The sequence below is a fragment of the Candoia aspera genome, chromosome 3 (assembly GCF_035149785.1).
Source record: "Candoia aspera isolate rCanAsp1 chromosome 3, rCanAsp1.hap2, whole genome shotgun sequence".
Taxonomy (NCBI): domain Eukaryota; kingdom Metazoa; phylum Chordata; class Lepidosauria; order Squamata; family Boidae; genus Candoia; species Candoia aspera.
In genome coordinates, this window is record NC_086155.1 from 108,372,772 (window position 1) to 108,388,646 (window position 15,875).

The following is a 15,875-nucleotide window of genomic DNA, read 5'->3' on the forward strand; positions in this document are numbered from 1 at the left end:
GTACCGTATTTGCAGTGAAGTATGTTGCATAAAGTATGTTGCAAGACCGTGTGGAAGGGAGGAACTTTTACTGAGAGAAAAAAACAAACATTATTTTGATTAGTGTTGTATTACATAAGTGAACTTTATAAGCTGACATGAAGTAAGCTGGAGGAAAGGAGCTGTTTAATCACTCAGATTTAAAAAGATGAGAGGAATCTCTGACATTTGAGCCAAGTAAAAAAAAGATAAGCATGTGTATCCCTTGAGTGATTTAGTTATTTTCCTGTCAACAGACATTTGAACACCTATTTAGCTAGAGCTTAACACCAGAGACTTTCGTTACAGCACTGTCAGCACCTGTTCATTCGAGCATTCACACAATAAGCATCAGGAGGCTGTGGTCCTTTAACTGTTTTAATGAAGCAGAATGAATGGTACAGAGGTCAAGCTGCGAATGGAGAGTTCCCGCTCAAACCTAGATTTAAAACTACATTTCCTTAACTGGTTCCCTTTCCCATGAAAGTATGTCACCCCCCCTCCCCTCCAGGTGGTGTTTCTGGTGTATCTCAAGTCATTGTCCTTGATGTCTTCCATAGCCATAATAATCCACTTCACACTCCAACCTCACACCCCCTCCCATCTGGCGACAAAGAGTCTATACCCATTGAGAAGGAAACGATGGCAGATGCCCCGATAAGGGGTTCTGTGAATCCTTTGATCAGGGGGATCTGACATACTGCCCCACCCCCAAGAAGATTCAAGAGAAAACAATGTAAAACAATAAGAATGCAAAAGAGGGTTAGTAGGGTGCAGGTTTGGAAGGATGAAACTTCCTTGTTAGAATAGGAGCATTAACGTGACATGCATCAACCCACTCAGGATCAGGAAAATGTTTCCATTGAATCAAATACTGTAGAGATTTATGATAAAATCGAGAGTTCGGAATGTCTTTAACTTCAAAGTGTTGATGGCCATCAACCATAATCGGTGGAGGGGTTGCTGCAGGCTGGTGCCACTTAGAATGTTCTGGGGCAGATTTAAGCAATCTGCAATGAAAAACAGGGTGAAGTCGCTTAAGAGTGGGAGGCAATTGCAATTGTACAGTCACTGGATTAATGATTTTGGTAATGGGAAAAGGTCCAACAAATCTAGGAGCCAGCTTTTTGGAAGGCTGTTGGGAGCGGAGAAATTTGGTGGAGAGATAAACAAAGTCTCCCACCTTCATCTTCCACTCAGGGCGCCTATGGTGATCTGCAAATTTCTTGTGAGTGTCATGTGCATGATCTAATGCCTGGCGAATGACAGGCCAGCCCATGGCGATTTGGGTAGCCTAGTCAGCCACTGAAGAATCAGGTAGAGATTGCAGCTGCAGCTCTGGAATGGGAACGAAGTCTTGGCCATAGACAATGTGAAATGAGGAAAATCCAGTGCTTTGGTGTACAGTACTATTATAAGCAACCTCAGCAAAGTGGAGGAGGTCAACCCAATCGTCCTGTTGGAAGCTGATGTAACAGCGTAAGAACTGCTCTAGAGTAGACTGAGCCTATTCAGTCCCTCCGTCTGTCTGTAGGTGGTTCGATGAGCTGAGTGATTGTTGGACTCCAATTAATTTTAAAAATGCATGCCAAAATTTGGAAGTAAATTGGACTCCCCTATCTGAAATTACACGGATGGGACACCCATGGATCCTATAGATGTGAGTAAGAAAGAGCTTTGCTAGTAGTGGAGCCGTTGGGATTTTGGCACAAGGTATAAAATGTGCCCGTTTTGAAAATAAATCAATTACAGTCCAAATTACTGTTTTATTTTTACTCAGGTAAATCAACGATAAAATCCATGGCGATTTCTTTCCATGGGGCTTTGTGGGAGGCAACGGGTTGCAGAAATCCTTGCGGTTTCCCCCCCTTCCTCTTCGCCTGGGCGCAAATGTGGCATGAGGTGACGTATGAATGTACGTCAGAGCGAAGGGAGGGCCACCAAAATTGGCGCCTTACCAAGTGTAGAGTTTTTGTGAAGGCAAAATGTCCTGCAGATTTAACATCATGAGAATGGTTGAAAACCGTTTGGCGAAGAGACTCAGGAATGTAGATTTTCCGTTGCAGTACCAGACATTGTCAATTTCAGTTAATTGGGCTTTGTTACATTGTAGCCAAGGATCGTTAGGGAGCACCTGAAGCAGTTCCTCTTTTAGGTCTGCCTGCACTTTCACTTTCCTGGCTACTGCTTGTTTGCGCGTTACGCACGCCAGTCCAAGCTGTTTCAGAGAGAAGACTGTGTCTACAATTTTGGTTTGGGCAGTATTATATTGTGGAAGGTGGGAAAGTGCGTCAGCCAGAAAGTTCCTCTTGCCAGGGAGGAAGTTCAGGGTAAAATTAAAGCGGCTGAAAAATTGAGCCCAATGAATTTGTTTGCCATTTAACTTTCTGGGAGTTTGTAAAGCTCGGAGGTTTTTATGGTCAGTCCACACTTCAAAGGGTTGTTCAGCACCTTCTAGGAGATGCCTCCAATGTGTGAGAGCAGTTTTTACAGCAAAAGCCTCTTTTTCCCAAATGGGCCAGTTGCATTCAGAGTCTGAAAATTTGCGGGAGAGGTATGCACATGGGCGGGGAAAGCCGTTTTCATCATTTTGCACCAGGACAGCACCCACGGCTGAGTCAGAGGCATCAGCCTGTACAACAAAGGGTCAGCTGGGGTCTGGGTGAGCTAAAATAGGTTCCCTGGTGAAAAGGAGCTTTAAACGCTCGAATGCAGTTTGACATTCAGAAGTCCAAGCAAACTTAGCTCCTGGGGAAGTAACTTTTTGTGTTTCCCCCCTCCCCCTAGTTTTGAGCAAATCTGTGAGAGGCAAGGCAATTTGCACAAATTGGGGTATAAAATTTCTATAGAAATTCAGGAAACCCAAAAAACTTTGCAGTTGCCTTCTGGTACAAGGAGATTCCCACCCCATTATGTCTTGTACTTCGGTAGGGTCCATTTCGATGCCATTTGAGGAAATGCAGTAGCCCAAATAATCAAGCAGTGACTTGTGAAACTCACATTTAGAGAGCTTAGCATACAGTTTGGCATTTCTCAGTTTTTGTAACACTTCCTTAACAAGGGGAACATGGTCTTTTGAGCTGTCAGAATAGATTAAAATGTCATCCAAATAAACCAAGACTCCCTTGTACAAATGCTCATGGAGGACTTCATTAATGTATTGCATGAATACGCCAGGGGCCCCAGCCAACCCAAATGGGAGCACTTTGTATTGGTAGGAGCCCAAAGGGCAGTTGAATGCAGTTTTCCATTTGTCCCCCTTCCGAATTCTAATTCTAAAGTACACTTCTCTGAGATCGAGCTTGGTGAACACCTTTCCCTTTGATAGGTGGGCTAGCATGTCCTTCATTAAAGGGAGAGGGTACTGATTGTTTATTGAGATGGCATTTTTTCCACAGTAATCTGTACAAAGAGAGCCATCCTTCTTTGCCCAGAAAAGTACGGGGGCTGCTAAGGGGGAGTTAGCCGGCTCAATAAAACCTCTCTCCAAATTCTTGTCTATGAATTCCCTGAGGACCTTTTTCTCAGTTTCTGTCATAGCATACATTTTTGGTTTGGGTAGTTTGGCTTTCGGGTCAATTTCAATGGCACAATCAGTTTTTCTGTGAGGAGGCAGTTGGTCACATTCCTTTTCATCAAATACATCAAGAAAATTGGAATAATTGGTTGGAATGTCTAATTGTAATTCCAAAGGTTTTTCCTTTGGTTGAGGAGTATTCCAGCCACACTGAGTTCGCCCTGTTGTACAGGGGATAGGTCGCTGGCACCATCTTTAAACAATAAGGCTCCAGACTCCCAGTCTATTTGTGGCTTTAGACTTTTTAGCCACGGTAGTCCCAGTATGACAGAGTAGCTGGCGATAGGGGCAACAATGAACTACAATGTCTCTTTATGCCCCCCCAACCTCATGGCTACAGTCCCAGTCCAGAACTCAACGGGACTCCCGTGGGCAATAGAACTGTCCGTCTGGGTAAAAATGATGGGTTGCTTAAGACTCTTAGTTTTGAGGCTTAGTGTGTTAATTAGAGCTGGGTGTATTAAGCATTTTGTACACCCTGAGTCTAACATCGCTGTTAGATTGGCTTTGTGTCAGGTTCTTAAGTTTTTTAGTTCTACTCTGACCAATAAGGTAGGGCAATCATCACTCACCAGAGGGTCTTCTTTGTCTTCCTCTTCCAAAGTAGGCATGTTGCACCCAGAGATTTCCACCTGCTCACGGGCGCGATTTAGAACAGGTGAAATTCGTTTCCCGCTGGCTTCTGCACCTCCTGGTTGGAGTCCTCGCTTGACTCCATCAGTGATTTTGTGTCTGGGTCTCGGCACGTCAGCGCTGTCACAGCAGTTGCCTTGCGTTTAGTTGGAGAGGTTTTGGTCGGATTGGTCCCTCCCTTAGGTGCATCGGGGTCTCTGTGGGGGCATTCTGCCACTCGATGGGTGTCTTTGCCACATTTGAAACAGCCGCCTTTCTTCCAGGGGCGGTCTCTTGGATCATCCTTGTTGTGGAATAGCTTTCGCTGGGCAAAGGGGAACTGCCCAGGCGCTCTGGTATTTCTCCCCGTCGCTTGTGCTCGGAGTTGTCTACGAAATTGGTATTGTGTATTCTTGACCTCCCACACCAGGCAGATCCACTCCTTCAAAGTAGGGGGGTCTCTGCGGCAGAGCGCCCATCTTAAAACCTCCGGCTGCAAGCCCCCTTTGAAATAGTCGATTTTGGTGGTCTCCGACCAGTCCATAACTTTCCCGGCCAGGGCTTTGAATTCCATGGCATACTTTGCCATGCTTTCCCTCCCTTGCCTAAGTTGCTGGATGGCTGCCTTCGCCTTCATCTTATCAAGCGGGTCTTCGAACCATTCTCTTAGTGCCCTCATGAAATCTCACAGGTTGTTCAGCTCCGGGGCCATGGCATCGTGCAGCTGCACATACCACTCCGCTGCGGTTCCATGGAGCCTCGCCCCCACCTGGCTCACCTTTTTGTATTTGGTGGGGAAGCAGGACCCATACTCCTTCATGTAGATGGACACGTTGGTTAAAAAGAATGCCAGCTATCGGGGGTCACCATTGAACTTGACTTGTATCTCTTTGGGAGCCACTGCAGGTGTCTCGCTGGTTGCCACTCTCCTCCACTCTCCTTAGTTCTCCTGGTGGCCTCCGCTCCATCGGCGCCTCACAGGGGATTCAAAGCCCTGGGTCAGGGTTAGCGTGCGGCATCTTCCCCGTGAGTCAGGCGATGTCCCTTTGGAGAGCTGGGTTGAGATCTCTGCTAGAGGGTGCGCCATGGTCTCAAGGGTTTTTGATACCTGTTGCAGCACCACTTCCATAGCAGTCATCCTCGCCTCTAATCCCCACATTTCCTGCGGTGTCCCATTGTGGTCTGACCCTGGTCCCGGGCTCAGCACCCTTACTTGTGCGTCCAGAGGTGGAGGGGCCCTTCCTTCCTTTTCCTTGGCACCTGATTGCGAAGGTCCCATCACTGGTTCCTCTATTATCACGCTTGGAGTCTGAGGCTCTTGCACGAAATTGAGTGAGAGGAGCGCGCTGTCCAACTCCATAGTATTGAGTCGGGGTTCCGTCTCACTCTCTCTCTCCCCGCTCCCTGAGCTCTCTTCCGACTCAATTTTTTCTTCTTCCACCTTTGCATACAGCACGGTCCTCTCTGATGATGGCAGAGGTGATGGCTGCTTTGCTCAGGATTTCCTGTGTTTCAGCATGCTTCATTAACTCTCAGCTGAGTTACTTTCTCAGGAAGAGTTTTCAAACACAAGAGATTTGCAGCTTAACGTCAGCACCTGTTCATTTGAGCATTCACACAATAACAGTCAGGAGGCTGTGGTCCTTTAACTGTTTTAATGAAGCAAAATGAATGGTACAGAGGTCAAGCTGTGAATGGAGAGTTCCCACTCAAACCTAGATTTAAAACTACATTTCCTTAACTGGTTCCCTTTCCCACAAAAGTATGTCACCCCCCCCCCCCCCAGGTGGTGTTTCTGGTGTATCTCAAGTCATTGTCCATATTCTATACTTAAATGTTATGACTAGGAACTTATTTGCACTGCCAGGTTGCCCCATCAGGCAACTGTTTCTGGAGGCTATAAATGGATATCACCATTCCCACAATGGTATCACCTTTGTTTCTCTATCCTTTTAATCTTACCCAAATACTTTCAACAGCATGTCTGTGCCCCGGTTCCTCAATTTCTGTGCAGGTTTATTTTTTCTTTACATACAGTACAATACCCCCACCATTTCTTTTTTCCTTTTGAACAAATTGTAGCCTTCCAATATATTCTAAGTATCATTCCCACCAAGTGTCAGTGATGATTATTGGTCAAAAACAGGGGCCAAGTAGTCTAGTGGGAAGAAAAATTAAACACAAGGGGGTTTGAAATTATGTATTTGTCTGTCTGTCTTGTTCTGGAGTGATAGCTGAAATTCTTTTTTTTTAAATAACTTCCTTCAGTACTACAAATATTACTTATTTGAAGTTCTTGGATTTCTTGTGAGCAGTTCAGTCCAGCTTGTGGAGTGTAGCCTGACATGGGTGATATTGGGCCAGTAACTCTCTCTCTCTTAGCCCAACTCTCTTTACAGGATTCTTGTTGTGGGGCAAAATTGACAGAGGGAGTGCTAGGTATGCCAGAAGAGTTTCTGGAGAATAGTGGAGGATAAAAGTAGTGAATAAGCAAACACAGAACAAACTAGTATCAGAAAGGCTTGTTGCAAGGATTAGTCCTCCATTTTGCATCCCAGTTGAATAGTCCTTGAATAGTAGCTTGTGAGCAGTTGCTATGAATTACAGAACAGTCTCTAAACAAGGACAGGCCTCCTATCTATGGGGCAAGGAAAGGCTATCTTCTGGAATAGGGAGGCTCTTATTGGTAACTGGAGTAGTTTTAGCTAAAAAGAGTGAAGATCTAGAGCTTTCCTGACTGCACTAGTGCATTCATCCTAACTCCCTATCTGGCATCGTTGATCTGCTCCTTCATTTCATTTATGTACTGTAGCTTCAAAATTGCCTGATAAAACCTCTTCAGAAGTTGGTTTTTAAGGAACAATCAGCTTCTTAATTGTTTAGGTTGCAACAGAGCAAAATGTCTGGAATCTGAATTAATTCCTCTTGAAGCATTCCATAGAATGCTTGACCTCATGCTTTTCATTCTTATTACCACTTATTACTTACTTAAAAGTGGCCCAAACTGGAACTTCCAGTGGGAATATGGCCAACTGAACAGCTGTGTCCACGAGCTCCACAGACAGAACTGACAGTGGAGGCTTTTTTTAAGGCTCGGGCAGGCTTTTTCCTTGAACCCCAAGAGCGCTTTCACGATAAAGAAAGTGCTCAGAATCATCCCATCTGCTCTCCAAAATGCCATCTTGCAGCCAGAGAATCACAGTGTTTGAGACGATCTGGTAAGAGATGACGGGAGGTGGGGATGTCACCATTTCCATGTCTTAAAGGCACACTAGGTTGAGCCACCCCATTTCTAAATCACGATATATATGTTTATGTACCCCAAGAGAGGCTTTCTACAGCAAGAAGAAGTGGACTCTCTTGGTGCTTATTGTTATTTCTGGATTAAATTTTTAAAATCTTTTAAAGTTTTGGTTTGTTTTCTTATTTAATAATTAGGGAGGACTGAGAATAAATAATTGTCTTCCTGTTATTTTTATACTGAATTTGAAGGATTCAATATTTTCCTACAGGTTGAATTTGCTGTTTTGAATCTCCAGCCTTCTGTTCACTTTCCTGGAGAGCTGCTTGTTAGCATCCTTTCTCTTGTTTCAGTTTCATTCGGAAGCTATCCCTGTTGGTTTGGTTGCTGGCACTAGATTTTGTGTTTTACTGAACAGCTGCTGGTGCATTTATTTAAATGCTGATTTTACTGACAGAGTTTGGTAAGATAGTAATAGGGGTGGTTGGTAGTGATAGTTTCTTGCGTTTTGTTGCAACTGATGCAGTTAAGCAGCAGTCATTCCTATGTGGTGTTTGAAAACATTTAAAACACCTCTATAAAAGTAATAAAATGCAATTAAGTCTGCCGGCTTGGATAGAATGTTCAGGCTGGGAGATTCTTGCTCATAGGTAATTGAAGAATGTTGATGAAAGAATTAGCTTTTTTTCTTAAATGTTGGGTCCAATACCAGAGTGTTACGTCAATTCAAAATGTCTGGATAATTTTTGCCTATGTGCACTGTCCATCTTTTAAAAATTGTTCCTTTTGTAAATATGTCTACATGTTGGCTGACTAATAGTAGTCAGCATGCACTGTCATCCCACCTACTCTTGTGGCCCCTTGGTGAAAAACAAATTATGTGAAATTCCATTCCCACCCCCAGCAATGTGGCTGGAATACTTTGTTTTGAAGAAACCCCATTTCATTTTTATTCCACCAGAACACAGCCAACTCAGAGCATTTCAGCAGAATGTTCTGGGTAGCATACTTTCTTCTGAGCTCGAAATAAAATACATTTCCCAGTTTGTACATACCTCTACCATTAGGATAGTATATTCTGTGGGCATAGACACATTTACATGCTTGTGAGTCTATTGAGTTTACCAAGAACCACCAGTCAATCAGCAATTGTCCTTCAGACATTTGTTAAACAGACAGAACTACCATCCAGTCAATGATGTTTGATGAGAAATATGAGAATATCACTTTGTACATCTGAAACATAAATCCAGATGCAATCCCTATGTTCTCCTCCTCCCAGGAAGCACTGAGAAAAATACAGAATCATACCGTTTGATATCTTCTTGTAATTTTGGAGCAAACTGCATGTTTTTCTTTTAACAGATAAAGCAACCCTGAATGGTTTCAGATTGAAGGGATTTTCTGATGACAAGCCTTTTCTGACCCCATTTAAAACTGTTTGGGGTGTTCAGACTGTGACGAACCTGACTCCATTACTGCACAGCTAGATTGTACGTCTCTCACGTAGCCTCAGAATGCTGTATATTCCCTTATAAGGGCATGAGTTGTATTTCCCTATTCTCTTTGTACTCACTCCCCCGCCCTGATAGAACTGCTGAATAAAAGGAGGTGGGGGCGTGGCCCAGGAGGCAGTACCAGCAACCTCCTGAGATGTAGCGTCACTCGCCACAAAAGAATCCTGTGCCTACCGTTGTTTTTTCGACCTCACCCTTGCGAGGGAATCGTTGGCTCATTCCCCCCCAGGGAATCCCATAGACCGAAGGGCGAAGGACTGGTCGCGTGACGCGACAACTGGGGGCTCGTCCGGGATCCCTTCGGTCTCACGGTGTGATCTCTGTCTAGAGGTGCACTGCCTTCACTCTCGTTACTACGCACCTGGAAAAGGCTCTGCAATCGTAAGTAATGGGCTCCCCACTCTCCAAAGTTTCGTCAGTTCATAGGGACGAACTTTATGATTTAGTGAAGAAGGCTAACTCTTGTCAAAAGGCTAACGGTACGACCATCTTTCCCATTTCAAAAAAATCGGTGACTCAACTCCTACTGTACATGGACAGACACTGCCCTGTCTATCCTTCAGAGGGGTCGCTCAAAGCATCCACTTGGGAAAGGATAGGAAAATATTTTCATGATACCCCACGAGCACCCGTGCCTATTCTGACTGCCTGGAAGGCTGTTATGGCGGCCATCAACACTCTTTCCCCTCCCCCGTCTTCCCCGGAAACTTGCCCTTCTCCTCCCGGCCCAAAAACCCCACCCCCTCTTGCCGCCCATCTCGATGCTGCCTCACCACCACCCCCTCCATACCCAGCCGTTCCTCCTCCCCCTTCAGCTCCAACCCCCGGATCCCCTCAACACCACCCCCTAGGAGGCGCCATCACTGAACTCCTCTCCTCCCCCCTCTCATTGGAAATGGAGAGTCCCTCTGCCTTTCCCATGACCATCGGCCTAGGGGCGGCGGGAGGAAATTTGTATAACAATATTGAACTTAAGGTTTTGAAACAAATCAAAGATGCTGTAACCACCTACGGCTTGCACTCTCCTTTTACTAGGGGAGTTTTAGACTCTTTAGTTACTGCTAACACTGTTATGTTATTGTATGATTGGAAAATGCTTTTTTCTATGCTTATGACCCCGGCGCAATACGTTGTGTGGCAATCTGAATACGACAAAGGGGTGGAAGTAGAAATTAGAAGAGGTCTTCCCGCAGGGGTGACCGCAAATCAATTATTAGGAAAGGGACAATTCGCAACCTTAGTCCAGCAACAGAACTCCCCCCGTCGTTGTTTTGCTATTATTCACATGTGCGCCATGAATGCTCTCAAAAGAGTGGATGATTCCGACTCTCAATCCACCCAAACGTTTTTGAAAATAATGCAAGAACCAAATGAACCATATGCTTCCTTCATAAGTCGCCTTCAGATTGCTTTAGACCGACAAATTGATAATGCCACGGCTAAACATGAGCTGCTAATGAAACTTGCTTTCTCTAACGCTAATCATGACTGCCAGACCATTCTGCAACCCGCAGTCAATCAACCGGGTGTAAAGCTTGCAGACTTCCTGCAACTCTGCAGAATCGTTGGTACCACCTCTCACAAAGTGAGCGCTCTCGCTGCCGCCATTACCACCTCGCTGCCTTCTACTAACCCCTCCCCTCAGCTCCATTCCCCGGAAGCCCTCGCAATCACTCGTCATGGAAATTGCTTCAATTGTGGGAAGCCGGGCCACTTTAAGAATCAATGCCGTGCACCCGGGGGAGGTGGGGCGCCCCCTTCCACTCAAAGGGGGCCGCCCCCCCCCTCCAAACCTAAAACTCCTTGTCCCAGGTGCCGCAAAGGCTATCATTGGGCCTCGCAATGTCGCAATAACTCCTCCCCTCACCAGCCTTCGGAAAACTAGATCGGGGGTTGTCAGCTAACCCCGCCCCAAAGGCTGAATTACCCATCACCAGCTTCCCTGTGGAGTTGGCAGAGGATCTTTTGTATGACGATCCGGGGGCTGTCCTTTCCCTTCCTCTTGTTGTCACGCTGCATAAACCCCTCCCTCCTCTTACCCCTGCTTTGCTTATTCCCAACTCCTCGCTTACGCTTGAGGGAATGGTTGCTGCTCCCTATTTGTATGATTCATCAGATTTGACACAAATTGCTCTGGCAGGAGTGGGAGATAGGTGCTTTTCCTTAAATAAAGGAACAATTGTCGCCACGCTCATACTTCTCCCTTCTCCTGATATGCCATCATTGTTTGCCTTGCAGCAACCAGTCCAAACCTCTAAACCCACCCTCCTTGTCACACTAAATGGTCGCTCTTTCGAAGGCTTGATTGACACCGGCGCCGACGTCTCTGTCATTCGTTCCGCTGAATGGCCCTCCTCCTGGCCTATCGCTGAAGCCTCCTCGGTGCAAGGAGTAGGCGGAGCACAGGCCGCTAAGGTCAGCTCTCATTGGCTTTCTGCTGTGACTGCTCATTCTCATATTACAGCGTATCTAAAGCCTTATATCTTGCCTTTGCACTGTAACCTATGGGGCCGTGACTTGCTTTCACAGTTCCACGCTTTTATTCAACTTCCCTAATGGCTTTACAGGACCCTTCAGGGTCTCTCTCTCTCTCTCTCAAAACCTCTGTGCCGGTATGGGTTGATCAATGGCCTCTCACCAAAGAGAAACTGGACGCCTTACATATCTTGGTCCAACAGCAGTTAATTGAAGGCCATATCGAAACCTCCACCAGCCCATACAATACTCCGGTATTTGTCATCAAAAAGAAGTCTGGCAAATGGCGCCTCCTACAGGATCTTAGGGCTATCAACACCATCCTTCAGCCCATGGGACCTTTGCAGTGTGGACTTCCCAACCCCAACTTGATTCCGGAAGGACACGACCTTATTGTAATAGACCTCAAGGATTGTTTTTTTTCCATACCTTTGGCACAAAAGGACAGAATTATTTTCGCATTTACGGTACCGGAACTTAACAATTCAAAGCCTACTGCTCGGTACCAGTGGAAGGTCCTCCCACAAGGCATGTTGAACTCACCCACAATGTGCCAATTTTTTGTCGATAAAGCATTGCAACCCTATAGATCCCAATTTCCGCATTTTCTTGTGTATCATTATATGGATGACATTTTAGTCGCTGCTGAGGGCCCGAAAGGGACAGTTCAAAAAACTTTTCCTATTCTTTTAGCCACCCTAGCAATGGCAGGGTTGCACGTTGCACCAGAAAAGGTCCAGTCTCGTTATCCAATGCAATATCTAGGCCACAACGTTTTAGCCTCCACTGCTGCCCCACTTCTACCTATGCTCACGCTTCCCCAGCCGACCACCTTGGTCCAATTACAACAATGTCTGGGGGTCATTAACTGGGCCCGCGCATACCTTGCTTTAACTACACCCATGTTATCACCTTTATTCCAAGCGTTAGTGGGTTTGACAAACCCAGCTGACAAGGTATACCTTACAGAACAACAATTGCACGCCCTACAACAGGTCAATGCCGTCCTTACGACCCAATGGGTGGACCGTGCGCTCACTGACAAACTACCCTCTCTTGCCATTCTTTCGACACATCAATTATTAACTGCCATCATTGTCCAAACGTCTGATAACAAACATCTACATATTTTAGAATGGCTACACTTGCCGCACACACCTAAGACATCCATCATCACCAGAGCAGCACAAATGGCCTCTCTTGTTGAGAAAGGCCGGAAGAGGATTAGAGCCCTAATGGGACTGGATGTTTCCACCCTGTACATTCCCCTTAAGGTTACTCAATGGGAACCCCTCCTACAAAACTCCACTGCACTGCAGGATGCCTTGGAGGACTGGTGTGGCCAGGTGTCATGCCATCTTCCCCCTGATCCTCGATTGCAACTGTTGCGAACAGTACCCTTTACACTAACCTCGCCGTTCGTTCAGCAGCCACTCAAGGAAGCCCTCACTGTTTTTACAGACGGCTCCAAAACCATAGGGGCTTGTACATGGCAAAATAATTGCAAATGGCATAAACGCCTAACAGGCCCACAAGCATCTGCCCAACAGGCTGAGTTAGCCGCCTTTTTGCTAGCCTTGTCTCTTTTCCCTGAACAGCCTTTGAATGTTATATTAGATAGTATGTATGTCACTCAAATGGCTGTGGCCATGTTTGATGCATATATTTCCCCTGTTACCCCCCCCTCTCTCATGACGCTTTTTTTGCAGCTTCAAACTCTCCTGAAGGACAGAACATCCCCTTTGTTTGTAGCGCATATTAGAAGCCACCAACAGCTACCCGGTTTCCTGTCCGAAGGCAACCACATGGCAGATGAGGCTTGCAAAATTATGGCCTCTTCCCCTCTTCCTCCGCCGCTTTCAGCAGGGGACAGCCATGCTTATTTCCATCAAAATAAAAAAGCCTTGGTGCGCCAATTTGGCATTACATATCAAGAAGCTACCGCCATTCTTCAACAATGTCCAACCTGCAGTTTGCAGGCAAAGTGCATCCCTGAGGGAGTTAATCCCAGGGGTGTCCATGCTTGTGACACATGGCAGATGGATGTCACTCATTATCCCTCTTTTGCACCTTGGAAGTATATCCATGTATCTGTGGATACCTATTCGGGATTCATCCTGGCAACTTTGCAAAGAGGAGAAGCCACGAAAAACGTAATCAATCATTGTATTCGCACTTTCGTCACATCGGGATGTCCCAAAACTTTGAAAACTGACAATGGCCCCGCTTACGTCAGCACTCCCTTTGCTGAGTTTTGCCGTAAGTGGTCCATTACTCACAGATTCGGTATACCATTCAACAGCCAAGGTCAGGCTATTGTGGAAAGGGCTAACCAGACCCTAAAGAATGCCCTTGATCGGCAAACGGGGAAAAAGGCCTTAGGCCCCCCAAGCCTCCCGATGTTACAAAATATCCTTAATCTCACCTTGTTTACCTTGAATTTCCTTAATCTTACCGGTACCCCCCCTGCTACGGCTGCATCTCGACACTTTTCCAAGCCAGTAGTTCCCTCTTCCCGTCCCCTTGTTTATTTTAGGCAACTGCCCAGCCCTGAGTGGAAAGGCCCTGCGCAACTCGTCACCTGGGGAAAAGGCTACGCTGCTGTGCAACTACCTGATCGAGTGCTCTGGGTTCCTGCTCGCTGCATCCGGCCATATCATGGGCAGCCTCCTGACAAGCACCTTCTTGACCCTCCTTCTCTGTTATCTCTCTTCCATCTCTGCTCCCCTCACAACGAACCCTAAAACAACCTCTCTCATTCGAACCCATCGTTTACGCTACCCTGCCACCATTGGCCGCAGCTCAGCATCCAACGCCATGGAATGTCTTCAACGCTCTCCCATCAAAAGAAAAGGCACCTTCTGGCGCTGGTTCCGCAACAACACCCTTCTCCAAGATGGCGATTCCTACTCCATCACTTATCACTTTCGCCAAACTACCCTTGCTATCACCAACGTACAGTTGACCGATCTAGGACAATATCACTGTGAAATAACAAAATTAATTAAGGGGTTCGCCACCTCATCTCGCCTTACGCTCACCTTATTTTTACTCTCCCTTCCTGAGCCCGCCCGTTGGCAGGGACGACGCCTACTGGCATTTGACGCCCAGGGATCGCATCGCCCTTACAATATCACCTGGACAATCCGCGATGCCTTGGGACAGATCCTGAATACCTCCTTTTGTTATAGCCCAATTATATCTTGTTTCCCTAACCTGTATTTTGACTTTTCAGAAATGCTTTTAGGAGTGACAGCCTACAGGAGGCTGGACGGCTTCCCAGAGCCCAGCCACTCCACCGTTAAAAGGTATCCCCTGTATGTGTGCCCAGGACATGACACCAGCCCTGATCACGTGCACGACTGCGGAGGCTTAGCAGATTACTTTTGCAAATCTTGGTCCTGCGTTTCCACTGGCTACATCTACTGGACCCCTCCATATAAGACTGATTACATCACCCTCACTCGGTTGAGAAAGGACATTAGGTGCACCGCAACCAAAAAGAATGCGGCAGGACAGGGGGGTTGGAATAGATGTAATCCGGTTATTGTACAATTCACTGCTGCAGGAAAAGCTCAGGGGAATGCCTGGGACTCAGGTGTAAAATGGGGAGGTCGTATATATGCCGGATGGCCCGGGTATCATTACGGCAACATATTCTACATTCAACGACAGGTCACTCTCCCTCAGTCCCCACCTGTTGGGCCCAATGCCGACGACATTCACTCCACCTTTCTTAAACCCCTCACCAAACAAAAAAACCCCCTTGTCTCTCTTCTTAACTCCTCCTTTTCCCTTGTTCACACCGCTTCTAACACATCTCGATGTTGGCTTTGCTTGTCTTCCTCCCCACCATTCTATGAAGCAGTCGGTTCTCCTGACCCTATCCGAAACTCTACCTCAGCCGCCTCCTGCCGCTGGCAAAACACCACGTTGACTATCACCTCTATAATAGGGCAGGGCTGCTGCCTTGGCCGTGTTCCTGCTAACTATATTCAATATTGCCTTAATTCTTCTCATGATCACTGTGCCCTCTATCTTCCAAAAAATCGCTTGAACATCAACGGTCACACCGGCCATGGTGGCTACGGTGTACTCTACACTACCTCTGGTAATATCTCTGCCCGATTGACAGGGCAATACTTTATCCCTGGGAACAACTCTGTTTGGGCATGTTCTTCTGGCCTCACCGCATGTGTATATGGTGATACCTTGTTACAAACTAACGCCTTTTGTATTCAGGTGCTCCTACTCCCCAAGGTTTCTATCTATTCCCCTGACGAACTTCTCTCCATTTTAGAGCCCCCTCATTATCCCCTCAAGGCTAAGCGCGAAGTAGTGACTGCTGTAACTTTATCAGTCCTACTGGGCTTAGGTGCGGCTGGAGCCGCCACTGGTGTGTCAGCCCTTGTTGTCAATGATCAGAACCTGCGTC